At 44.0% G+C, this 26,021-nt stretch overlaps 1 protein-coding gene and 1 long non-coding RNA gene across 2 annotated transcripts in view; one reads left to right on the forward strand and one right to left on the reverse strand.

The window, feature by feature from the left end:
- RYR3 (ryanodine receptor 3) overlaps positions 1-10,872 on the reverse strand; it is a 586,345-nt gene extending 575,473 nt beyond the window's left edge. Inside the window, exon 1 of the mRNA XM_044392456.3 lies at positions 10,330-10,872. The gene's annotated coding sequence lies outside the window, so the exon portion shown is untranslated. The remainder of the gene's footprint in view (positions 1-10,329) is intronic.
- Positions 10,873-11,197: 325 nt separating this feature from the next.
- LOC130542493 (uncharacterized) lies at positions 11,198-25,711 on the forward strand. The gene is made up of 3 exons (XR_008957086.1): positions 11,198-11,270; positions 11,756-11,876; positions 25,650-25,711. It is a non-coding gene; the product is annotated as an uncharacterized LOC130542493 (long non-coding RNA).
- The last annotated feature ends 310 nt before the right edge of the window (positions 25,712-26,021 follow it).

The raw sequence follows: 26,021 nt of genomic DNA on the forward strand, positions 1-26,021 counted from the left end.
TCCCCAGCCATTTCTTCCAAGAACTCAGATTATAAGAACTCTTTTTACATTTGCTTAAGCTCTTTAATTTGTCAAAGATAACCCAATTCGTTTATTGAGGGAAATTACTGAAAAAAACAAAATAAAACAAGGAGCTTCCTTTCCACCTCTCCTGTTTTCTTGAATGTAAATATATCAAGATAGTGTCTTAAGTCTCTATCCTTGTTTTGTACAGTTTAACTAGTCAGGATAAACGAATTGCAGAAGGCTACCTTAAACCAATGATATGCAAATCCCTAAAATAAAGGAAAGGAAATTCCAAGGGTGAAGACTATCTTCCTATACATTACTCTCTTTTCCCCCTCTCATATTCTAGAATTAAGATAGGGTTATTCAATTCATGTGTCCCCTGGCCAGGAGCCAGTGAGTCTCTCTGCCAGCACAGGTGCCAGATGGGTAGACCAGGGAAGATAATAAATCTAGTGACTAGCAGAGACACCCGGTCACCTTAGTCTTACCTCCACTCCAGGTGTGAACTCATTTTGTTTTGTTTTAATCCTTTGAGGCATAATACTTAAGAGATGGTGCCACAAAATAATTGCATTTCTGTTAATGATCACATTTAGTAAAACAGCTGGCCTGTCAATATGAGAGGAACACACTCTGACTGCAACAAAAAGCGAAGCCACCTGCTAGCTTGAAAGTGGCAGTGCCCTGTAACAAGTGTGGATGGGCAGGAGAATCGGATTCCCATTAGGTGTGCCTTGCTCTTGCTCCTGTTTTCCTTTTTCCCCAGGGAATCATAAGTTCCAGCTCAAGAAGTTAGCATTGTCTTCTTTCTGGCTAGAAGCATCCTCACACCCCACATGACTCCAAGTATCCAGGCATTAGATGCTTCTGTGCTAAATGAGAAAAACTTAGCTGAACAGCTTGGCCTAAGGAAGGCCTGTTGTGAAATCCATCCAAAAATCCAGTAAGTAGGAGTGGTATCTGTTGATGCGTGAGTTGGGTTATCTGAGGTGAAGTTGAGTTACTAAAGCAGTAAGCACAATCAAAGAGAGCAATCTGGAAGGACTTTAATGTGTATTCTGGTCCCTAGAAAAGCAGGATTGGCACTGAAGAGAAAAATCCAAAGAACCCTGGCCCAACATGTCAGTACTTGTTTGGAGGTAGGTGGGGTATGGTGGATTGAACCCTGATCTTGGAATGAAAGACCTTTGCTCTAGTCTTAGTTTTTGTGGCCTTACCTCAGATCTTTCTCTCTGAGTTGTAAAGAGTTGATACAGATTAAATGATAGACTCAGTATTAAAGCACTCACACCCCAGAAATGAAGAGATGGCAAATATTAATGGCGGACTGATTGCGGGATACCGGAAGGTCTAGAGAATTGTCTATATAAGAGGTATACATGTAAATGTGCCACAAACCCTAACAGCTCCCTTTGCCCTATGAGAAGTTCCTGACGTAGCTAACAGAATCTCTCTAGATTTCTACTCAGCCCTCCATCCAGGTACCCCCTCTTTACGTCCTGCTGTTGATTCCTTACCACTTTCTACCTTCCTGCCCAGCACCTTTGAATGATGCCCCGAGACCTCTACTTGGCTCTGATGTTTGCTTTGCCCCTGGACACGGCCCTTGTTCTGTTCCTTGCCTCCCTCCACATACCCACACTCCCAAGCCCAGGCTCAGAGAAACTCTAATGATCACAGGTGCCTGAACCCCCTGCTGACTGAGAGGGAATCCCTGACATCAAGTTCAGCGTGGCCAGCCTTGGAGAAAAGAGATTAGGGAGAGTTCTGAAAGGCAAAATCTCAGGACCAGCAAATTAAATTTTCCTAATCCATATGAGAACTCCCAGGAAAAACCTTGGTTTCTAAAATTATATCATCTTAAAGGCTTTTCTGGGTCACTTATACCAATAGCAAGTCAATAGTGTCCATAACAAATGTTCCTTGAATGTAGGGACTGAGTCATATTTCGTAGCCCCAGAGACTAACACATTGCATGAAACATGGTAGGCTCACAGTACACATTTGTCGAATTGAATCCATTTCTAACTTTGTGTTCACTCAGAATTATGGAAAAGTCAGACAAACCGGTGGAAAAACTGCCTATAAAAAAGAAAGGTTATCTATATTTAATCACTATCTCTTCTCACGCTTTTGAAGGGAGGGAAAGATACGTGAGCAAGCACTGCCTTAGAATAATAAACTGTCACTATCTATACAAATCCGGGAAATCCTGGGGTCAAGTTTTGGAGAGAAGCAAGATACTACTGGCCATTCTTTGAGACAGGACTTAAGTGAAGAGGGAGACAGTACTGAAACTGTTAGCATCCAAGATAAATTCACCAAATCACTCTGTTCTATTGGAGTTCGTACACATAAGACGTAGAGCTTCCCGGAGATCGCCAGCCCGTACGTACACACATGAAACAGATTTCTAACGTTGGGATGACAGAGAGCATTTGGGAACTCTATGTGTGCCGGTCCCTCATCTTCAGTGAATCTTGCCTTACCTTCTAGACACACATTCACTCGCTCACTCACTCACTTGTGTTTGCACACACAGAGCCATGAGTGCTTCTGGTTCAGAAAGAGGTACACAGGTTATTTTCCAGGATAACATGGGTCCCAAGGTAACAGTGTACCTGATTGGTTATATGTATATGGAATCTTTAAAATTTTGAATTATTTAAAATATTTTAGTATAGCTCCTTAACTTACGTTGGTTCTTAATTATTTTGAGTCATTGACCTCTTTGAGAACCTAATAAAAAGCCACAGGGCGGGGAAGGGGGGCTGGGGGGCTCAGTAGGTTAAGCATCTGACTCTCGATCTCAGCTCAGGGCTCTACCTCAGAGTTGTGAGTTCAAGTCCCACACTGGACTCCATGCTGGGTGTGGAGCCTACTTTAAACAAAGAAAAAACAAAAACAAAAGCTACAGGCTATCTTTCCAGAAAAATGAATGTAAGGACACAGGCACAATATTTTTCACATACATATAATTTTAGATATATAGATCTGCTAAAGGAGAACCTTAAAAGCCTCATGTGAAACTTCTCTGGGTAAGGAATTCGGGAAGAACACTCCTACAGAGTGAATCATTCCCTAATCAATCCACTGACACATGCATATTTACAACAGGGGTTACAACTCAAATGTGAGAGTGAGTCAGGAAACCTAAGGGGCACACAGGGCAAGAGAACAGGAGAGGATAAGGACGTGGAGACCTAGTGGTCTCATGCCCCTTGAAAAGGCACCTGTTTCTTAGCCCCAACCACTTGTTGGCATGTAGGTTTAGTATTGCCAGAATTAGATTTCTAAAGGATAAGAATCTGGATTTTATGACATTTCCTGATTTTCAGCAGACTAGACTTCCCTGGATAACATTTTATAAAAATTTTAAATGTATAGAAAAGAAGAATTCTACAACAAATGCTCATATACTCTTCAGTTTCTAAAGGAAACATTTAGCTTATTTGCTTTATCACATATTTATTCATCTATCTATCCCTCTACCCATCATCCATCAGTCATTTTAATTTTTATGCATTTCGGTGTGAGTTGCAGACATCGCATATACACATGTATACTTTCTCTAAGACACTCTGACTTGCCCATTTTTGTCTCTAGCTTGATCTATTTTTATTCATTTACTTGTGTGTGTATGTGTGTGTGTTTTAAATAAAGCTTCTATGTCTGAGCTTATTCTGTCTGGGGTATGAAGTGGTAAATAGTAACGCTGTACTGCTGTGGGTAGGACCCATGCTTGATGGCGTTACATGGAAACTGTCACGGGGTGTGGGTGAAGTGGGTGAGGAGTGACTTGGGAGCTCAGAATCCATTTTTTGTCCAGATCCAAATCTGGGAGTTACTCTTTCTGCCTAAAGTTGCAGAATAAAAACAAGCCTCCCATGGCCACCAAGAGAAGGCAAAATGCTATATGACAAGAAGACAAGTGAGCAAACTCGGCAACCACTGACCAGATTGCATGTGCAGAGTATGGGGACAGAGACAGACGGCCAACTGAAGGACCACACAGTCTAGCTGTTACTATGGTAATTCGTGGCAAATATTTTGCTGATTATATTAGAGAGAAGAGGCAAAGTCTTCATTAAATAGCAAGATACATGCAATAAAAGTAAAACGTGTACGGTATAATCACATACTGATGGTATCTTCACGCATTGTGCCCAACAGAGTGCCAAGTGCTCTGCTGCACTTAAATTTTTAAAAACCAGAAAAAATCAAATTCGGAAGGGGGTACAGATGAGGAAACTGAAGCTCAGAGAGATTCCCTATCTCCAAAAAAATCACACCATTAGGAAGTGGCAGAACTAAGCCGGGAACCCTGGTTTGTCCTGTTCCAAACACAACCTAACCAAAATATTATTCTGTGAAATCTCTAAAACATTTCAGTACTGGCAGCAGGAGTCTTGGGAACTGGATATGACTAGGATCAGCTATAAGATTTGTGGGACCTGGAGCAAAATGAGATGCAAGTTCTCTTGTTTAGAAGTTATTAAGAATTTCAAGACAGTGACAGAACATTAATCAAAGTGTGGGCTCTTCCACCCTCAGCGTCCTAAGTGACCGCCCAGCTTCCACGCCCATGAAGCTGGACTTGGATATGCCATAAATATGGAATTGAGACCCACACAAGTTCATTTACAAAACAAGAGCCAGACAAAACAAGAGGAATCCAGCACTGGCCAGAAGAGAGAATGTGCTTTGCCCCCCCCGCCCCCCCGGCCCTTTGGTCAACTGGAACTGGACATTTATCTAGGAAACACACTTTATCATTTTTGTAGTCTGTGGCATATAGATTATACAGTAAAATGTACGTAGAACTTAAGCTGTGGTCTGCTTTCAATCTTTCTTGATTCCTCATTTCATAAATTTCTCAACTTAAACTACTTAATTCAGTGTTGTTGCAGTAAGCTCTCTGCACTCTCTCCTGACTGGTGCTGTCAAGATCCTGGTGTACCAGTGGGTGGAAACAGGTAAATCTCCTGCCCCATTCCCACACCCCCTCAGACCTCCCCAGAGATGCCGATTTCGGTCCCAGGGGATGCTGCATAGGCCACATGTGACTTAGGTATAAGCCCTTGCAGCCCTCACACACCCTCACTCACAGCCCTGATCTTCTGAGATCAAGATCTGTTTGTTCAGAAGGGATCTGAAGATAAAAGGGAGGCCAGTGAGTTTTTGCAGACGATGCACGCAAATGAACACAGCCCTCCCGAGGCTGAATGGTAAAGCTGTCAAACCTGTGTTCAGATGTTTCTCTCTACTGCCCCATTCCCTCACTGGTCATCCCTTCTTGGCATGAAGCCTCCTCGTGAGGCTTTGGGTCCCGCTATTCCTTATCTCCTTCAAATCGGCCCATTTCCCATCAAGCCCAGACCTGACTCTTTTCTCTCTTCTCAACAAGTCTTGGCTGACTTCTCTCTTTCCCTTGGGGCTGTTCTATGTGATTGGCTAGGAGGAAATTCATCTCAGGCATTAATATAAACTAAGACTAATGGCTAACACAAATTTGATGGATTGCTCTCACATTTTAATGCCTCAGCTCGAGGATGAGGAAGGAGGGAACATTAGGTATCCAGGCCGAATCTTTGCAAGAGATATCTCCAACAGAGGGGCTATTTCAGCTGCCTTTGACCGACATTAACAGTATTGTACTTATTTCATTGAGAAGACAGTCCTGCTCTCTGTGAGGCAAGTGAAAAATAGGTGTTCACTGTTAAAGGAAAACTTAAATAATATACTTTTTGCTAATCAAACTCTGAACTTTAAAAAAAGATAACGGGGGTTGTTGAAGAGGAAGTGAAATTGACACTCAGTGCAAGAGTACAAACTGATGCATATTTTCTGGAGGGAAATGTGGCGATCTGGTGGTGACGATTCAACCATGCACGTGCACACACACCTTATGTATACACATATTCTATATACACACACATATATTACATACACATATACATAAATAACATATTTGAAGGACTTGTATGGAGGTCATACAAGTCCCACCCTCTCCTTCCAGCTCTGAGTCTATTCACGCTGGTTTCTCCCAGTTCTTCCACACACTCCACGTTCCCTTCTGCCAGGAAGCTTGTACAATGTCGTTCTTTCTGTTTTATTTATTTATTTTTCTTGGTCGCTATTCATCTCTCTTCTGATTAATCGATTCCTCCTCATCCCTCAGATCTCAGGGGAAGGGTCACTTCCTCAGGAAGTCTTCTCAGACCACTACTCCTCTGCCTCTACCTTGTAAGTCTGGACGGGTTCCCTTATATTCTGCTTTTAGGGACTGCATTCCTTTCCGTGTAACACTCAGCCTAGTAAATCACGCCATTCTCCTCTGTGTGATTATATTATTCATCTGTCTCCTTTTGTGAACTATAAGCTCTAAGAAAGCGGGTTTATGTTCACCTTTCCAACCTCAGTGCCTAAAAAAGGGTCTGATATGTAGGAGAGGATCAAGAAATACTTGGCTGATCAAACAAATGAGTGGGAAGATTACCGTCAGTTTTTATTTTCTTCTCTGTGCCTCCTTGTCTGTTTCACTTTACCATGATCATGTGATGCTCTTATAATAAAAAGAAAATCATAAAAAAAAAAAAAAAAAAGCTTTTCCTTTCCTTTGAGGCTACAGCTGTTCTCTGCAGAGCCTGCTACCTTTTGGCACTGACTCTTCTTTGTGTTACCTTCAGAGACTAGCTTATGCCCTGGAACAGGACTAGACTGCATTGTCTGAAACTCTGCCCCAGATGGGGTGACTCTTCCCTGCCCATCCCCTTTGGGTTATTGGCCATAAAGCAGGTGATTGACTCCTATTATCTCCCTCCTGCCCTCAGGTGGGTACAACCCGGGGTGGCTTTCATGACTCAGCAAAAGACCCCTTGACGAAGCTGCAAACCAAGCCTGCCTTGCATGCTAATCACAAGACAGTGAGATTTTCCTGAGTGCAAGTTCGGCTACAGTGTCTGAGGAGGTGTCTCTTGGCGTGAAACCCTCAAGCATCACTCCACTCCGCTCCCCTATATAAACAGAACTACAGTCACAATGACTTTTCCTGTTAGTTAAACCTAAACTGCTTCAGGGAATTAACGAGTGATTGAATGGTTTCAGCTTGAGACTCAAGTACTTGCTTTCTTCCTATAAACTGACAGCATAAATGCAATTATGGTTGTAGCTAAGTGAGAGTAATTCCTCCATATGGTGCTTCAGGTGGCATTTAAGATATTTTTGATACTTCTGTAGGCAAGTTAAAAAAATCTCGTCAGTCTGCAAACATTTTACCAGCCTCCACAACGTTCACCTACACATTGCAGTGTTACAAAGATAATCTGTCATTTCAAAGCCTTTTTGGAAGGAGTTTGGGAATAAATAAATAAGGATGTGCTTCGGAAGAGACTGAGCCCCTCACACTGAAGACCTATCGTTCTGGTGGCTTGAGTAAGTATTTTCTATTGTTATTTAAGTTCTGACTTTGCCATGGCCTGATTTATCTCTTCTCAGGCTGTGAGCCCACATAAGTGACAAAGTTGCAGCACAAAGCCTGGTTTTTCTGTGTCTTAGATCCCCGGATATGCTGCAGAGATCAGAATTTTGCCATTAAGTATTTTCAGGACATTTGCGGGTGACGAGAAGCTAGTAATTGATAGGATAGCATCTACGTCAGGACAAACGTGGCAGCAGGCAAGTTGCATTTATCTGGCGTTGAGATGAAAAGCTGATTACACAGCTGAGGGCAAATGAGGTGGAAACATCTTGGAGATTAGGTTTGCTCCCAGTGTCCTACATTTCAGAGGGATGTGATCATTGGTTTCCCGTTGAATTGCCTCCTGTGGACAGCGTTTCTCTCGCACAGATTGTTTGTTTTGGGGTTGAATTAAATACAAAAATCTATCCCGGAGAATGCTGCATGTATACATTTAGCCCAGCAGGAACAAAGCAGAACATGGACAGTAGTGGTCCTGTGGCAGGCATTCGGGGATAACTTTGTTATGCTGCGTCCTTGATGGATAATGCACTGAGGTCCAGACTGGTTAAGGTGATTTGGGCTGGGGACAGAACTAGTTAGTGTGATGAGCTGTTGGGCCCTTTCTAGAATTATCTGTTATGTGGTCATATCCTGTCAGATCATAGTCCATCTCTGTGGGAGAGCAAAGTCCATTCCCCTGGGAACGCTCACTGGGGTGCTCTTCCTATGTGGGGTCCCCTTCACACTCCCAGAATTCACTCTGAGTGTCTAGTCCCCATCTTTACTCCAGCCGGTCCCCCTGACATCCATACCCGGGTTCTCCAGAATGCTGTTCTGTGGCATCAGCTCTTGGGTCAAAAAAGCTCCTTGCTTCTGACTGGTCACATAATGGGAAGTTGGGACTCTGCTGTCACAGACAATGCCACCTGCCGCATTCTACCTCTTTTCCCTGCCTGACTTGGAGTCCTTCCAGATGGAACTACCAAATGTTTGTGTGGGTTTTTTTCCCCTCTGTGACCGGTTTCTCTGCTTCATTTTTAAATACATCTTCTGATTTTCTAGGTCATACGTTAAAATCACCCACCGCAGGGAAGGACAGAGATTTCAATTAACCAAAGCAGATCACTTACATATGCAAGGCAGTGCAAAGGTGAAAAGGTAAACCACAGTCGACGGCAGGAACCATCTTTTATATTTTCTTGGTTCCATTTACAAAGTAGGGTACTTTGATAAACAAATGGACTGAATTCAGTATTTTCAGATTCACAGGCATTGCATCGTATGTTTCAGAGAGGGGTGCATTTCTGTTTAGATCACGAGAGGTAGCTTCTTCCCCTGGGAAGGCAGCACGGTGTACTGCAAAAATGGGGGCTTCTGAGTCAGAAGGATTTGGGATTAAGACTTTTCCCGAACCATACAAACTCGAGTTATTATTCTTTCTAGTCTCAGTTTCCTCATCTGTGAAATGGGGCTGATACGGACCATGCTGGGTGGCTGTGAAGACTAGTAATTACGCGCATAAAGTGATCTCTTCAAGCCTGATCCAGATTTGTGTCCTTAACTGGCTGTGCTTCAAGGTCAGGAAATGGGTTTTATTGAAATGAATATTCCCAGAATCTAGTATGGCATCCAACATATAGTAGGCCCTTAGTAAGTATGTATTAAATGAGGAGCACATACAACCCTACAAGCCTAGACCACTAACCTGTTAATCAGTGTATACCTTTGTATTGATCTGCAACCTTTAGCTTATTTATATTTTGACCTTATAGATAGCCTCTTTGACACACTACTCTTCCTCTTCTTCTTTCCCTTTAAACCACCTCGTACATCATCCTCCCTCCCAACCTTAGAATTAGTACATCTTTCCAGGTTTGATTAAAGGTCAGCATAGGATTTATGAGTCTCTTCAGAGAGCTGTTTTGGGTTATTATCCTCTTTCTTTCTCTCTAGGACTAAGATCTAATGGCCACGATATTATTTTGTCGGTTTACTTTAAAAGATTCCTACACCAATGAAAAACTAGTTAGACTCATGCCCTGGAAAAATTTACTTACTTCCCATCAATATCAAATTACAGCTCCTCTGTATGAGCAAAATTGACTTGCAGTTGCTCCTAACACCTTGCAGAGGTGATGCTTCACTCTTAGAAGTGCTTCTGAAGCCACAGTTTTAAGCAGTCAGTATCGTGGTAACTGGGTCCCTCTAGGATAGTTTTTCAGATGAGAAACAAACAAAACTTCAAAGAAGAGTTGTGTTATTGCTGCTTGTTCTTCTTTTAATTGATAATAATGGGCTTTAAACAGAAATGTTGACCTAGTGTGGACTCTGCTCCTAATTATGTGACCCTGGAACAACGACTTGACCTCTCTGAGCCTCTGTTTTCTAATCAATAAGGTGGAATTTACACAAGGTAGATATGTATATTGAATGAGATAATTACATATAAAGTGCCTACCAGTGTTTGGGTAATATAAGTAGGAATAAATCAGAGTTCCCATCAGTTATTATTTCTAGAAGAAAAATTGAGGGGAAAAATCACTTTAGAATATCTTCCTATTTTTGTCACGCATATTTATTATTTGAAACCAGGATCTGTTCAAGGTAGGTTTCTTTTCTTAAATAATGGATAGACAAAATTTGCAGTTAAGAGGGAGCAGATGAAAGGCAACGCCCTTTCTTGCCTAGCTGCTTGGAACAGATGGAAATGCCACTCAAATCTCAGACCAAATCACCGTATTATTAAGATCTCAAATCCTCTTCTGAAAGGTTTGGAGGCAGTTCTTCCCAGTAATGATTAGACACTTATTTGGGGGGGCAAAATAATTTACCGTGGCATCGAGTGCACACTGACTCACCGGCACAGAAAGGTGGCAACGTGATCTTGAAGTGTGGTTTTCCAGCAAGCAGGTAGCCTTCACTGTGGGGCCCACCCTCTTGACGTCCAGACTCAGTCCTCCTTTCCCCAGATCGCCGAGGCCCTACCTCATGTTTTTGCCCAAAGTTTCAGCTCTTAACTACAAGTAATCAAAGTAATTTATCGGCCAGTTAGTCTGGTTAAAGAGTTATTTGGAGGCCGCATTGGGGCGTGGGGGAAACGAACGTCAGGGTTTGGATTTACGTGAGGATTCTGTTTCTTGAGTTTTCCTCCTTTGCTGCTTTAAGCACTTATTACCGAGAATGGCTAGGCTGGGGGTGCAGGGGCAGGAGGCGCTGACCCGACCACTGGAGCGGCAAAGCGTTGCGGGGTCTCCCAGGCGTGTGAACCTCGGCAATCGTGGGAACAGATGCGCTCCCTTCCCCCATCGCTTCGAACCAGTCCAGAGCATGCGCTCGGAGAGGCCCGGGAGCCGGGGAGCTGGGGGCACGGAGCCGGGGATTGGCTGTTGCCCTGACTGTCCACCTTTGACCTAGCCTAACCAACGCAGCCTGCAACCCAGCCGCGCGGGCTTGAGTTGCCCAATCACCTCGCCGCGCCCTAGCCAGGCCCAGCGGCTCGGCTGCTGATTGGGCACCGTCCCTTCCCGCTCCTCCTTGCCATCTGCCCGCCCCGGGCGCCGCTGCACGATTCCATTGGTCGTCATCCCTGCCGATCAGTCCACGGCTCACCTCCCCCAAACAGCCTGTCGGGCCGGCGCGTGCTGGGGAGGCGGGGTCTCGGGGCAGGGGGCGGGGCGGGGGCGGGGCAGAGGTGGGGCCTCGGCGAAGGCTGGCGCAGCGGTGGCTCTGGGCTCCGGCTCTGGACTCCAGCGCAGCATCCTCGCTGCAGCCGCTACGGCTGGCTGCTGCACTTGGTCAGGTAAAGCGAGCCTTGTCTGTCCTGCTGGCGTCTGCTCCGCCTCTTCTCCCTCCCGACCACAGGCTGCCTGCTCCGCCTCTCGGGCCCTCAGGGCTCTCGGAAAGAGGCACCGAATCTGTTTTGCCCCGTTACCTTACCTTCTTCCTCTTCGGCGTCCGTTCCTCAAGCTCCCCAACCAAGCGGTTCCGAAGTGCGCCAGTGGGGCTTCCCGGGTCACCCTAACGCTCCTCACTACAGAACTGTCGTTAACTCTCAGGCCCCCCTCCCGTGACCTGCCAGTGCAGTCTCCTTCCCAGCTTGGCACAGGAAGGGTGGAAGGGCGGGCGGGGAAGGGAGGGATGCAGCGCTTCCTTTTGAAGCTGGACGTGTTTAGTTCACAGAGGGAATACCTTAGTGGGGTTGTTTTGGGAACGGAAGCTGCTTCATGATGGTGCTTGGCAATGACTAGAAGGATATCTGTTGCTGCTTTGTGCTTATATTTGTAGGTGACATTCACCACCACCGTTTTCTTCTTTCATCAACATCTTCGCCACGACCATCACCATCAACATTTCTCTTCCTCCATCAGAGCTCTTCAAGTTCTGCAAAGGCAGACTGTTCAGGCATGTAAGTGCTGACTCCCCCAAATAACAAGCGGTGCCCTTGCTCCCCAAGGCCGGAGGAGCCAAATCCTTGTTTAACTCGCAGCCAAGGAACTGGGAGTGGGGTGTGAAAGGGGAGAGTTTCCTTATCCCTATTTGCAGTTGAGATTGCCACAGAAAACCCTTTCCTTTAATCATTCACACTGCTGTTGGCTGACTAGGGAGTGTTTGACATTGGCAGTCAGTCACACACTCTGATGAGCTGAATGCAGAGTCCACAACCTGTGATCCAGGCCTGTGCAGTATGGGTGCTTCAGCCACGGAAAGGGGAAGGTCCAGACCCAAGCCTTTCAGAGGACCAGGTGAACTAGCTTAGCGTCTGACTTTCTTCCACAGTGGCTGCAGCTGTAGTAAGGCGCGATCCACGTTTGCATACGCATCTTGGGCCCTGCCACCTTGGGGGATCAAAGTCCCTGGGAGAGCGAATTATGTTCTGTTGTCTGTAGCGGGTAGTATCTTATGAGCACAGGACTGGGATTCAGCAGCCATTGTTAGGTGTTCCTAGGGCTTCCTACAAGATCACTTGAATTTCACATTTATTAACCTTTTTTCAGGAGGGGAAAACAGTGCAGCTGAGAGCTGCTTACCAGATTAACTGTCATTGTGGAAGACACTGCTTTAAAAGTGTCTAGAGGTTTCGGTCTTGGTCAGACATATCTAACCATTAGTCTCCTTTTTCTCAACGGTGGTTATAGCCCAGTAGTAGGACCAATGAATACAGTGCCTTTCGATACACTGCAGGGACGAAGGAGCAGTGGCCTCACTGGAGGGATACAATGGATAAAAGTTGGGAGACAGTATATCATAATGGTTAAACCCATAAACCTGACACAAGAATTCAAATTCTGGATGAACCACCTACAAGCTGAGTGATTTTGGCAAGTCATTTACTCTCTTGCCCTTTAGTTTCTTATTTATAAAATGGGGATGATATTACCTGCCTCCTAGGGGAAGTTGAAAGGATTAAAGAAAGAATATAGTTAAAGGCTTAGTAGTTCCTGGTACATAGTAAGTAGGGACTGAATGGTAATTGTTCTTGATAATACTTGCCAACAAAGATAATGAAGGCTAGTGTTCTCTCCCTAAATGTGCATTCCGCCCTCCCATTGTCTTTCTGCTTCCCTCTTAGGTGTTAAAACTCATGCTCATGGGGAATGGCAGTCTTCAGTTTCCTCATAGGACTCCCTCTTGGAGGGGTAGCACTGATTGAAGCCACTCGTGTTTGATAGACATTTCTCCAACCGGGCTGCGCAAATGCTTAGCAAGCTCTTTTCAGATGCATTAAAAATGCAGCTTTAGAGGAGGTTTCTGGGCCTCTGGGCCTGTTCTAGGCTGCTCCGCTCTCCTTGGCTGTTCAGTGCTCTGAGTTGGTAAATTGTGCTTTTTCCAGAATCACTAGTGAATGCACTGGCTTCTGCCCGGGAGAAGCAAAACTGCTTTTCTTCAAATATCCCTGGGAATTGAAGAAAACCTAACTTGCCAATGCGCATGGAAGAACTTGTGTTTTACAGTATTTTTCTTCTCTAAGAATAATATATTTCTCTTTGCCAGTGTCGAAAACAGCAAGCATTATTGATGTGATTCAATTTTCTCATTTAGAAAGAGAGGTGAACTGGCTTATCAGCTCTTTGGGGATACTTTGAAATTTAGAGGATACTGTCAATTGTATCAGTTAGGATCCTTTTTGTTGTATGGGATGGAAACCCAGCAGAAACAGTCATAAGCAAAAATGAGTTTTTTGACTACCATAACCGAGCCATGACCACACTGTGATGTCTTCCTGAGGAAGCTGGTCCTGAGATTGAGAAGCTTTTCCTGTTTGCCAGCTTGATTTCTATCTCTTTGTCTCTGGCCCTTTCTGTTCTGTCTTTTATATCTGCTCTTTCTCTTTCCTAACCTTATTATTTCCTGTCACAGACCTTGTCCTCTCAGTGTCTTCGTAGGCTCTCGATTCACATCTGTCTAGCTCTGTAAGCCAAGTGTAGCTCCTGTCTCCTCTAGCTCCACAATGAAGCCTGGGGAAGAACTGTGATTGATCAGTACCTGGTCACAGGCTTAACCCTGCCTAGAATGAACGTGTTGGCGAAGGGAATGGGGTTCTGTGAGTCCTATTATTGTCTGGGAGTGGATCTCATATTCTAGTCTTCTTCCCTCTCTCCCCATAAAATTGGTGGAGTTGTCCCCAAAGGAGGAGGAAGGGGAGCAGCCTGGAGCTTGATGTGATGATGAGGACTCAGAAATCCTTCTCTCCTTCACATACAATGGCTTAAAGTCCAGTTTTATGTTGAAGCTTTGGACTCAGAGCATGTGATCCTAGGCATTAGTGTATTTTAGACGATTTTGCCTTTAATGGTTTCTTTAATTAAAACTTCACTTGTATAATTGTGAAAATTCACCAGAGCTACTTAATATACAGTGATCCCAGTCTTGGTAAATCACATTTGGGGGTCACTCATACTCTCTTGTTGGGACTTTGTTTTAACAGGAGCCGTGATTTTCAAAGGCTCATAGTCTCTGTGTTAAAAACCAGCTTATTCTCAGCAGGTCCCAGCCTGTGTGTTGACGGAGTTACAGCCATTCATGTGATTTGCTTGGTCTTGTAGAGATGCTAAACCACGGGCCTTGTATCCTCATGGAGTAAATACGAGCTTGCACCAACAGGCTGGCCTTGTGGGGGAACTGGAACATCCCTGTGTTTAGCATCTGAGCGGGAGTGCTGACAAAGCAGTCATCTGTATGCCCCGTAACATAATAATTACCAAGTGGGAAGACGGAAAGAAGGCTACGAACCTCCTTACCTTGTCAACATATAAACGCAAAGAAAGCTCTAGGAAATGGGCCATTCCGTCCCACTTAGGTTTCTCACGTTCTCTGGCTACACATAAAACATGCCCCTGGATAATGTGTATTTCTATATTTCTTTAGGCTTTGAAGATATGATGCCATAGTATAGGGCTGGGGGGGGGTTGGTCTTCCCTTTGGGCCTTACCTCACCTTACCCTTACCTTCAAATGACCTCTGTAATTCACCTCTGTAGGAAGCAGACTACTGGGTAGGTTTTGATCGTGTTCTTGTTTTTGTTTTTTAAAAGCCAGTTCATCTGTTTCCTTACCTTAAGCAAAACTGACCTGGATTGCGTTCCATCTTATTAGGGTTATACCTATTTCTCCTTTCTGCAGTGTCATAGATCCTTAGTAAAGACGAACATGTTTCAAATTAAACACTTTTTTACCTTGGTCTTCTGACTCACAGGCTATTGTGGGGGATATTTTGGAGGTAGGCAGGACTTCCTTTTTTAACAAGAAAAAAACAGAGTTTATTAGCATGTACGTCATGCTTACGCATGGGCGTACCCAGATGTAAGCAGCTCCAAGGGGTGGTGAGAACATGGGCTAAACACCGTCGTAGGCCAAAGGAAGGGAGTTTGGGGCTTCTGGGTGAGGGAGGCAAGTTATGGGAAGATGCCAAGAAAAGTATGGTTAAACAAGAGTTGCTCAGTAAGGTGTGTTATGCAGGTTTAAGTCTGTGCCTTCTCCAGTAATAAGAGTTACTAAGAATGCTCCTCTTCCTGGCATGGGAGAAGGAGACACTTTTTACAAGTGGAAATTTCCTTTATAATGTACATTTCATTTACAAAAAGAAAGCTTGTGCACTTTTCTTTTTATAGCTTTTACTGCATCTTCCTGGATCTCAATAGCCATTAGCTCATACTCGTATATATGCCAAAGAGGCATAGGAGGGTAACATATTCTGATATCCCTCATTCTGCCCTTTGGAACTTCATTTTTTTACAAAGAAGTTTCATTTATCAAAAGCCAAGTTGGTATATAGCTCTAGAGAGATTCAGGTTGTAAGAGATCTACAAAGGGGGAGGTGGGGAGAGAAAGAGAGAGAGAGCAAAGGAACAAGGATGAGAAAGCAGAAAAGGACAAATTTTAATGCATTGCCCCATCTTATTAAATCAGTGTCTTGGTCCTGGCAATCGGCCAGTCGGGTTCAACAGTTATCTCAGGAGACAGTGGTATAGGTGGGAGTAAGACACCTAGCTCAGCAATCTCTATGGTCTCTATGTAGCGTAGCAATCTCTATGGTCTCTATGTAGCGTAGCAATCTCTATGGTCTCTATGTAGCGTAGCAATCTCTATGGTCTCTATGTAGCGTAGCAATCTCTATGGTCTCTATGTAGCGTAGCAATCTCTATGGTCTCTATGTAGCGTAGCAATCTCTATGGTCTCTATGTAGTGTAAGCCTCCAGCCATTTAGTAGGGAGCATTTCTATGGAGACAAAACCCATTTCTAATGGTTGGAACAAACTCTACACCCAGTTTTTGAGTCCAGAGAACAATTGGTTGATAAGATTGCTAAATGTTGGGCTTACAGCATCCTTAGATGGCGGCGTTAGGACAGGCAGGGGCAGTCTGATGAATTTTGTGGGTTACAATTTGAATGTTCCTGGTGATGGCATTTGGTGTTGCGGTGAACATTCTGAGTGGCCTTATACAACAACAAAGGTTGGATGGGCAAGACTTTCATATTTGTGTTGGTCATCAGGATCTGGGCATTCACGGACAGGCAGCAGAAGCAGCCGGAAGGTGGAGGGGGGTGGGTAGATAAGGCCAAAGGGGAGGGCAGGAAGCACCACTACGTGGCTACCGTGAGGGTGCTGGTGCTGACATGCCAGGAGGGGTGTTCCGGAGCATGTCTCTATGAAAGAATCAGCAGAGTCTGGGAGACGACCTGAGGACCAGTGTTTAGTAAGCTACCCAACACAGCCGTGTGTGGCTTGCTCTTCCCAGGTATGCTTGCCCTATTTTTGCCCAGATGGCCGCACTCAGGCAGGCGCAGAGGCTTTCTGCAGTGATTTCCCCTATGAGACGTGGAAGGAAAAATATAGATGTTTCGGGGGGGAGGGGGGAAACTTGTCCACTTATGAAGAGACACTCCCTCTGGTGATGCACTCACCGTGGTGATTTGGGAAACCATAAAGCTTCCCAGACCTTGACATTTGCACAAATGAAGTTCCAACGAAATTTGCTGGAAGAATCGTATCATCTGTGGCTGAGAGCAGACCCTTCTGAGTAACTCATAGATGGTCCCCGTGCAGTCTCCTGAGCCCCAGGTGCTCTTTCCAGTGTCTTGGTTTCTTCTAGTATTACAGAGCTGCTTTTCTGGTCTTTGATGTTGTAAAGATGGCTGAGCTAGGATGGGGAAAGTATTTTGGAATGACAGTTGTCATAGCACTTAATGATCTTTCTCCTGTGTGAGATTACACTGGGCAAATATTGTTATGTTAACTGTGTTCAGTCCCCAGGAGGCAGTGACTAAAGTCTTCATCGCCCTCTCCGAGAGTGCACTGCTGCTTTGATCTGTTCACTGATTGAAAGCTCATCCCTGGGGTCTTAGCCCTGCGAGTACTAATAAAGCCTATTTCTCACCGTGACGCCAAGGAGTCCATATAGGTTGTTGGTGTTCTACTTAGAGAAAAATGTCCTCAAAGTCCATTCGAAGAGCAGACAGAAAGTGTATTTCCTGTCCTGTGCTTAATGCAGGAGATTTACACTCCCTCCCTTAGTTACCTAATCTGTGCAGTGGGTAAGTGGTAGTTTATCTCTCGTATGGATGAGCAATTCAGGGCTCAGAGAGGTCAATATGCTTGTTTAAAGGTACGGCTCTCCATGGAATCTGGGTAGTATTTATTCTACCTGTTGGGTTTGCACTCCACCTTCTGTCTGCGCTAGTAAGCCACAGAGAACGCTCCTGGCTCTGAAATTTGTTAAACTTTCAAAGCAGTATAAACCATAAATATAGTGCTGTATTCTGGGTATGGATTTAGTGAAAAGCAAGAGTTGCTTTTTTTAGGCATTAACATGATTACTCTTTCTCTTTTTAGATAAAGACAGCCACTTTAGAAAATTTTCTAGGCCTAGCTCATATTTGGAAAGCTTTGCAAATAATTTTTTGAAAGCCCACAGGTCTGCAGAAAATGGTATTCGTCTACAGAATTGGCATCTGTCCTGTCCCCATTTACCAATGTCCTCATCTCCTTTTATCTCTGTCTCTGCCTTCTACCTATAGGAGCCCAACTGCCTGCCTTCCGATCCATCTAATCCCCATTGACACAAATATGAAGAGAACATACCACACGTAATGAGGGGGTATTGTCCTTGTGTTAGAGTCACTTTCTGATTTGTTTTAAGCTGTCCTGATTCCTTTTAAGCTCTGAAAACATAGATCAATTCTAATTGTCATGATTATTTGTAGAGCTGAAACTCCCTGATACCCTAGTGTCATAAGAGAAACTGCGGCAGATTGAAAACAAAACAAAACAAAAACCTTACTGTTTTCTCAAGCATTACCTTTATTTCTTACTCTATAGTTCTGGTACCCAAGTTATTCTCTAGGTAGGTGACAAGATATTTTTTTTTAGGTGTGCAGTGGAGAGAACTGAGATGGGGAGATAAGTGACTTGCCCAAGGTCACTCACGGTCAGTGGCACAGCCAAGAATAGATCCAGGTCACCCGACTCCCTGGGCTTTGTTTATGACATCATTCAACCTCTCTTCAGGAAGTAAGAGCCCTGCCAGCCACAAAAATGGAAGGATAGGACACCACTCTCAGACTCAGGTTTTTGGGCCTTTTTAATTTTTTTTTTCCCATTTTTGGTTAAAACCTATCAACAGCTGCCAAATTGCTCACTATTAGCTAGATTTAAGACCTTAACTAAAGCAGAATTTGTTAAGAAGAACAACAATAGCACACTTAATTAAGTGTATTGCACACTTAATTTGTTAAGAGGATAGATTTCATGTGAAGCGTTCTTACTCAAATAAATAATTATAAACAGGTAAACATAATTTTGATATCATAATCACAAATTGGGCAAATGACACAGCGAGAGGGAAAGTGGCTGAAGGGTCCAAAGTAGTTGCATAGGGATCTTGTGCTCAAACCACATCCAACAAGGACAAAATACACAGGAGAGGGGAAAGGCGGCATATAGCCTAAGACTTCACTTACAGAGAGGTATGGCGTGGGTCCAGGGGAATCACATCAGGAAAACCAAGGTCATAAATAAGAGGATCAGAGAAAAATTAAGCCAATTGTTATAAAAGAGGGCTTTTAATATTATAAGCAGTATATGAGGCTGCTACTTGAAAAAGATGAGGTCAGGTTCACAGAGAGAGAGGAAGCAGAGATCCTTCATTCTTATTTTGCTCCTGTCTTTTCTCTGCAAGAGTAGCAGGTGAGAATCTCCATCTGTGAACACAGGTATATAAGAAGTATCTCCTCTCTTAACTATTGTTCAAATCATATTCATTTTGTTTCAAGCCCCTTCCTTCTGGAAAGGTAGAAGACTTACTCAGACTTACTCAGTCCTGCTTAGGGTCACAGCTTCCCCCAGAGTTGTATCAGGCTCCGGGGTGCTGGCACAGTGCAGCAGCGCTGGCAGAGGGACCCTCTGGTCATTGAGGCATCTGATCCCACAGGTTACACTATAGTACCGTATTTCTGCTCATGTAACTCGCTCAGCTGCAGGTGTCCAGGTCATCCTTGGACCACAAAAAACTTTTGGTGACATTTCCTATGATTCCTTCTGCCTAGATGTCCCACACACAGCTCTGGGGGCAGTGGGGGGGTTGTGGCCTCCCTGGGGACAATGCCAGAAAGCAAGGCCTGCTCCTCCTTCCTCCTGGGTTCATAAGCCTCCCTCCCTCCTTTTCCACCAGCTGGAGGGAGATAATTCTCCATGTTGCTTCAAGGCTCTTCATGTCCATACATTCCATTCCTTTTTATTACCTCCTTCAAGAAATTCACTATATTCTTCTAAGTGCTTGGGATTCTGGAAAACAAAATCCAGAAATAATCTCAGGCTATTTCTCTTTTTCCCCTTGCCTTTGACCTCTCCTGATGCAATGAACACTAATTCTGATATCTGCCTTATTGGGGGCTAAGCAAAAGGGGAAAACACAAGGAGAAATGAAAAAAAAACAGATTAATTATCTTTGAACATTACTTTCCTTTTTAGAAGGACAGTGATTTTGGATATTTGTCTTGTTCACATCCATTTTCCCTTCTCTGCAAATAACCCCAATATGTAAGTATGGGTTTCATGTACATAAGACCATGTCTCTGGTCAGGGTTACTTAAACCGGGGATAGAAATCTGACCCAAGCTGGGCCAGTTGAATTCCCTTCCCCAAAAATGAGAGTGTAGGACTGAAGGATGGCAGTGACTAAGAGTCAGCGGAGTTAAGTCGCCGTTAGGGAAGTACTCCAGGGTGATGGCCTTTGCGCCCTGTCCCAGAGGACATTGGAAGGTTCTGCCTCCTGCTCTTGGCTTTTCTACCCTTACTCTGATTTCATGAAATCAGAAATCCATGAATTTCATGGAATTGGAGATGCCTCTATTTTTGTTAAGGTAGCCCAAATCAGTGGACTGGATTAACTGGATTAACATCCAGTTGCTTGCAACCAAAAGTAATTCAAGAATGGTCTTCAAAGTTGCAAAGGCAGAAAAACCTGGTGAAGAGGAAACTGACACTCAAGATAGGCAAAGAGATAGTAAGATAGAATCTAGCCATTTAGGAGGTGTTCCTCTAAGGACTTAAAGCAACCATTGCAACAGTTATCTTTGTGATCCTGGAACAACTTTTGGCATTTTTTTGAGGAACTATTTTTTTTAACTGCGGGCACTGCTTTGGAGTAAGGTGTTGACTCACTAATGAACAGTCAGGTGATGTGCAGGGTTTTTGAGAATGGAAGTGTTTCCATCTGAGGATTTGCTGAAGAGACTGGGGGGCTTAGTCAGGATGAGAAGATGTCTCAGGTGTTCAAAGGACCCTTGGACAGGAGGGGAGTGGGGTTTATAAGCTCTGCAAGTAAGGACAAGCACCAATGGGAAGGTATCAGTGGAAATGGATTTTGGCTGGGATTAAGGGAATTTTTTTATTTTTATTTTTTTTACATTTAGAGTTTTCTGAAGGCCATGAGGTTTCCTTGTGGGCTAGAGAGCAGTTTGCCGTTTAAGAGTTCTAGTGAAAGAGAAAATCCACAAATGGGATGGAATGGATAATTTCAAAGTTTTCTTTAAATCTAAAATCCCATCGTTTTCCCTATAAATTTTGTCCGTTCCTAGACTAGAAAAATGCCAACCCACATCATGACAGAATGTAATAGGAGTTAAAGCAGTTCACAAATATTATAACATTTTTCTTCCTTTATATGAAAAAAAACCCACACCCATAGGCTATAACTTATCATTGAGAGAAGACATTTTCACAAAGAGAAACAAAAATTTATTTTCCATTCTCTAAATTGTTAGTGATTAAGCGTTTCACATCCAGGTGGTTCACTGAATTGAAAAAAACTTTCTGTAATGTTAACATAAGCATGCAAAACCCAGGGAATGCTGAATTCTGTCTGAATTTCGAGGCTACGTGAAACTAAATAGATTTCTTGAGTTACTTTATGGAGGAAATCAGAATTCCACTCTTTCCCCAAGCCTTTATAAAGGAAAAAGATGTTACCATGTTACCTCCTGTGAGACCTAAGCAGGAAGCTCAGATGTTTTATCCACCACTCCCCAAGACATCTCGCATCAGCTCATCCCTTTTATAACTATGTAACCATTTGTGTATTTTAGATTATTATTCTTAATTAGAGGGTAAGAACTGGATTATTCTAGTTTGTCATTTATTGCAGCAAGCAGATGTTGACATTCAATAATCATGTCTTAAACAAGAATGGACAAGGAAAACCACTTAGTTTGAAATCCTGGTCTTAAAGACTCCATCAGACATAGTCCAACAAGACAATTTTCATAATCTCTTTCATATTCTCTCACTCTTCTTGTAAAAACCTTAAAAATGCAAGCATATGTGTTACCATTCATTTGTTCTCTGTTTGTGATTACTTTTATTAAGAGCATTCAAAAGAATCCAGTCTTTTCTGCTTTGCAAATTGGGTTCTCAAGTCATTTTAAAGACACCATCAGCAACATAAGTAGAAAACATATTTTCTATGTATTTTGGAGTCTAACATAAAAGGAGAGAAACATAACCATGAATGTAGAGTCTGAGGTAAAGCCATTTTAAAAATCATTTTTGGAAATATGAAAAATACAAAAAGGTACAAAGAAGGAAATAGCAATGATCCATATTCCCATCATATTTTGTATACCATATTCCCTCTACTTTTGGGAGACACACTTCTAAAAAATCACAAATGTTGGGGCACCTGGGTGGCTCGGTTGGTTTAGTGTCTGCCTTTGGCTCAGGTCATGATCCTGGGGTCCCGGGATCGAGTCCCGCATCCGGCTCCCTGCTCAGCAGTGAATCTGCTTCTCCTCTCCCTCTCCCTCTCCCTCTCCCTCTGTGCTCTCTCTCTCTCTCTCAAATAAACAAATAAATAATCTTAAAAAATCACATATGTTGATTGTCAAGAATTCAAATAAGGCAAAAAATTACAAAGATAAGAATTTTTAAAAAATCATCTCAAATACTACAGTTCCCATTGTTAACCTTATATAACATAATTTCAGACGTCTATCTATACCTATGTATCTGTCCATCTGGATGGATATTTAGGTAAAAATACTTCTATAAAAATAAATAGAGATGCTATTTACAACAAAAATAATTCTTTAAAATTTTTAGGCAATTTAAAAAACTGAATTGAAACTAAAGAATAGTCAAACTTCAAATAAATGTACCTAATTTCCAGATACATTATTTCTTTAAAAATATCTCTCACTGGCTAAAGTGTCATGGAAAGTATTAAAAAGCTGGAGGCACTGTCATTAATTATATTGCTGTTTTTATGAACTTTCTTCTTGAGACAGTATCAATTGACTTCCTTTTTTATGAAAGATTAACAGCTTTGAAACTTCCTCCCCCTTTCCTCTTCCCACGTCCTGAGTATTATTAGATGTTTTATTATTTTTACATTGTTCAGATTAGAGTGTCCCTTTGTGCTACGTAAACATATTTGGAGAGTCCTTTAGTGGTAGCCATATGCTTAAATGAATTGAATGCGTACAGCTCTGGGCATGGTATCCTTGTGCTTTACTTTCAGTTATTTCGATAAACGATAACCCACTAACTTGACACAGTCATTCATGATCTCCAATACTTAGGGTCTAAAACTGTGTCAACCACTATCATTCATCACTAAAAAACCGTGGAGTGCCTACTTGGTGCTAGACCTGGCTGAACTAAAACTTGGTGTTAAATAACCTAGAATCCCAGCCCGCAAGAAGTGAGGGCAAACCGAAATGTATTAAATTCCTAGTGTGCTGGCTCCATGAGAGCTGTTTTATTATTTCCTTATCCCCTGTGTCCATCCTAAGGTCTGGTATTTCACAGGCCCTCAGTCAATGCTTGTTTAATTAAGGGGCCTTTAAGTGCCGGACACCGTGGAAGTGCATTAAAAGTGACATTTCACTTTATCTGGACAACAAACCTATTAGGTAGACATTTATTGTCTCTGGTTTATAGTTCAGGAAACTGAGTCTCAGTAAATAATATCCCAAAGTTATACAACAGGATTTCACAGTAAAGTTCATTCTTTTTTCATGACCCCCGGCCTGGGTCATAGATTTATGTTGGAAGTAATGGAGGAAAGAGGCACGTGAACTACTGCTTATAGGACATGAGTGAGTAATACAGTAGTGTCTGTACAGTCTGGAGGCTGAAGGGCTGCTGGGCGTGGCATCTCCACTCTATGATTTTTTTTTTTTTTTTGCTAGCTGACATCGAGTGAGCTCCTTCTTTTCTCTGAGCCTCAGTTTCCTATCTATAAAATGGGACTAACAGAGGGAGGATTAAGGGAAGTAACTCAGGTAGGATGCATAACATAATGGCTGCTGCAAGTGCTCAAGAAAGAGTAGACATTACTCTTATTTTTGCAAAGTGCTCTGAATGCTCAAAGGAAGGACTCGCTTTGTCCCCTGGGTTTTCAGGACACTTGTGTTTGGGCTCTGCTGGAAGCATAGGAGTTCATCAAATGAGAGGTAGACGGAGTCTTGGCAGAAAGAGAAACATGAATCATAGGACCGAAGATCTTCCCTAGACGCACCATATTTGTATTACCCTAATTAACTCCCGAACCTTCCTTCCTTTGCTTGCTCGTCTCCGGAGTGTCCAAACAGGAGTATCTGTGTTTAGAAAGGCCGACTTGCAAATGGACCCTCGTATCTTACTAGACCATCTTCCCGCTGCGAAGGTGAATTAGTCAGTGTCTGTACGGCTCCGAGGAAATGTGAGGTGACAGGGCAGCTTGAGGACTATCGGTCCAGGAGGCCAGGGGCCATCCCACGCCAGCTTAAGAGCACCTGATGGTCTGAAGAAGGAGCCTGCAGACTGTCTGATGTTCTAGAACAGTGTTCCTCAACCTTTTTCTCACTGCCCCTCTCCTTTAGGCTTTTCCCTCATTGGCTCCCCGTCATGGCGTGTTAGTGCCACAGATAAACTGCCTATCTGTTATGTACTCTGTGTTTATCCCTGCTTCACACACAGACACTCACAAAGTAGATTTTCAGTCCTCTCCCAAGAACCACGTTGAATGAAGCAGGCTTCAGAGGGCCTTCTCAGGAGCTGACCTGACACTTGAAGGCTCTAACTGTTGTGCTAACAAACAGCCACTTCCACCATGATCCCTTCCTGCTGCCCTCACCTCCCATCTGGTCCCGGTCTCTCTCTGCTTCCATGCCTGCCCTTTCATAGTCTAGTTTCCGCATAGCAGCCCGACTGACCTTTGGCAAATGTAATCAGGTCATGTCTCTCCCCAGCTTCCCCTTGGACTTAGAATCACATTTGGACTCTAAGTCATGGCCCCAAAGCCTGCCTGATCTGGCTCCCGTCCACTGCTCCCCTCTCTTCCAGTACCAGCCTACGTGTAGGGGCGGGTGTCCTCTGGACGGGCCAAAGCCAGCGGACAGAAAGTCACAGGCGTTTGCAGGGAGTAGCTCTCGGGGTGGGCAGACCACCGCCGAGGGGACAGGGCAGGCACGGGCGGTGGTGGCCTTGAACCCCGAGAGGCTCAGAAGAGGGAAGTCCAGAAAGACCCCTCTGAAAAAGGATGGCGATGGAGCTACGGCGCAAGGGAGCCACGCGAAGGAGGGCGGGAGTCACTTCTGGGCAGAGGGGGCAGCAGGCATGGAGCCTCTGACAGGTCACTGTGGCGAGAGTTTGAAATGAAGCTGGAAGACGCGGAGGCCCGATCCCACAGAGCCTTTTAGGCCAGGTGAGGGGCTAAAACCTGCTTTAAGAACAAGAGAGCCACTGAGCGGTTTTGACCGTGTGACGGGCTGCGAAGGTGATCAGGTCAGATTTTTGTTTTGAAGGGACTGCTCTGGTTGCGGTGTGAGCAGCAGGTGAACGAACACAGACCAGTTTGGAGGGCACCGCGGTAGTAGGGTGGCTAACCAGCACTGGTTTTAGCCAGCACCGAAAGGCCTGCATCCTGGAAACTCCTCAGGCATGGGCTAGCCCCACAGTCAGTCATCCTGTTCTCCGCAGTCATTCAAGGGGAGAGGTTAGAGTTGTCTTAGGAGAGATGCAGGATCTTCTCGTCCTTCGACTCGCCTTGGAAGAAAGAGGATTAACATCATGATTCCCTTTCTCTGAAAGCCCCTTAGAATTGGTTTCCCCAAATATACAGACAACGCAGGAACACACATACATACACACACCCTAATGTGCAATTGCTTCGGGTAAGCCTGGATTATTTTTTCTACACAGGCCTGGTGGCGTCATGTTTTTGACATCTCAAAGCCTGGAGCCTGCCCCAGCGAAGGTCAATCTAGGTAAGAAGGTGGACTAAGTCATTGCCGTCCCTTGTACTTCTGCTCACTGTCAAACACACCCTGAGCCTGGGCTCCTATGTAGTCTCTTTATCCCCCCCATCCTGGTCCCAGCCTTGCTTTCCCTTCCATGCCGTTAGCCTCCCGGTCCCACGAAAGCTTGCTTTTGGACCCTGCTGGACTACAGGGCACTTTAGTAGTTCTCAGTGGCCCCCCACCGATAGAGTAAAATCGTCACTCTTAGATTTCAGATCTGTCCCCTTATCTAATTCTTCCCGCTTTATCCAGCCCCCAGAAAAGAAGACTTCTG

The sequence above is a fragment of the Ursus arctos genome, unplaced genomic scaffold (assembly GCF_023065955.2).
Source record: "Ursus arctos isolate Adak ecotype North America unplaced genomic scaffold, UrsArc2.0 scaffold_36, whole genome shotgun sequence".
Lineage (NCBI taxonomy): Eukaryota > Metazoa > Chordata > Mammalia > Carnivora > Ursidae > Ursus > Ursus arctos.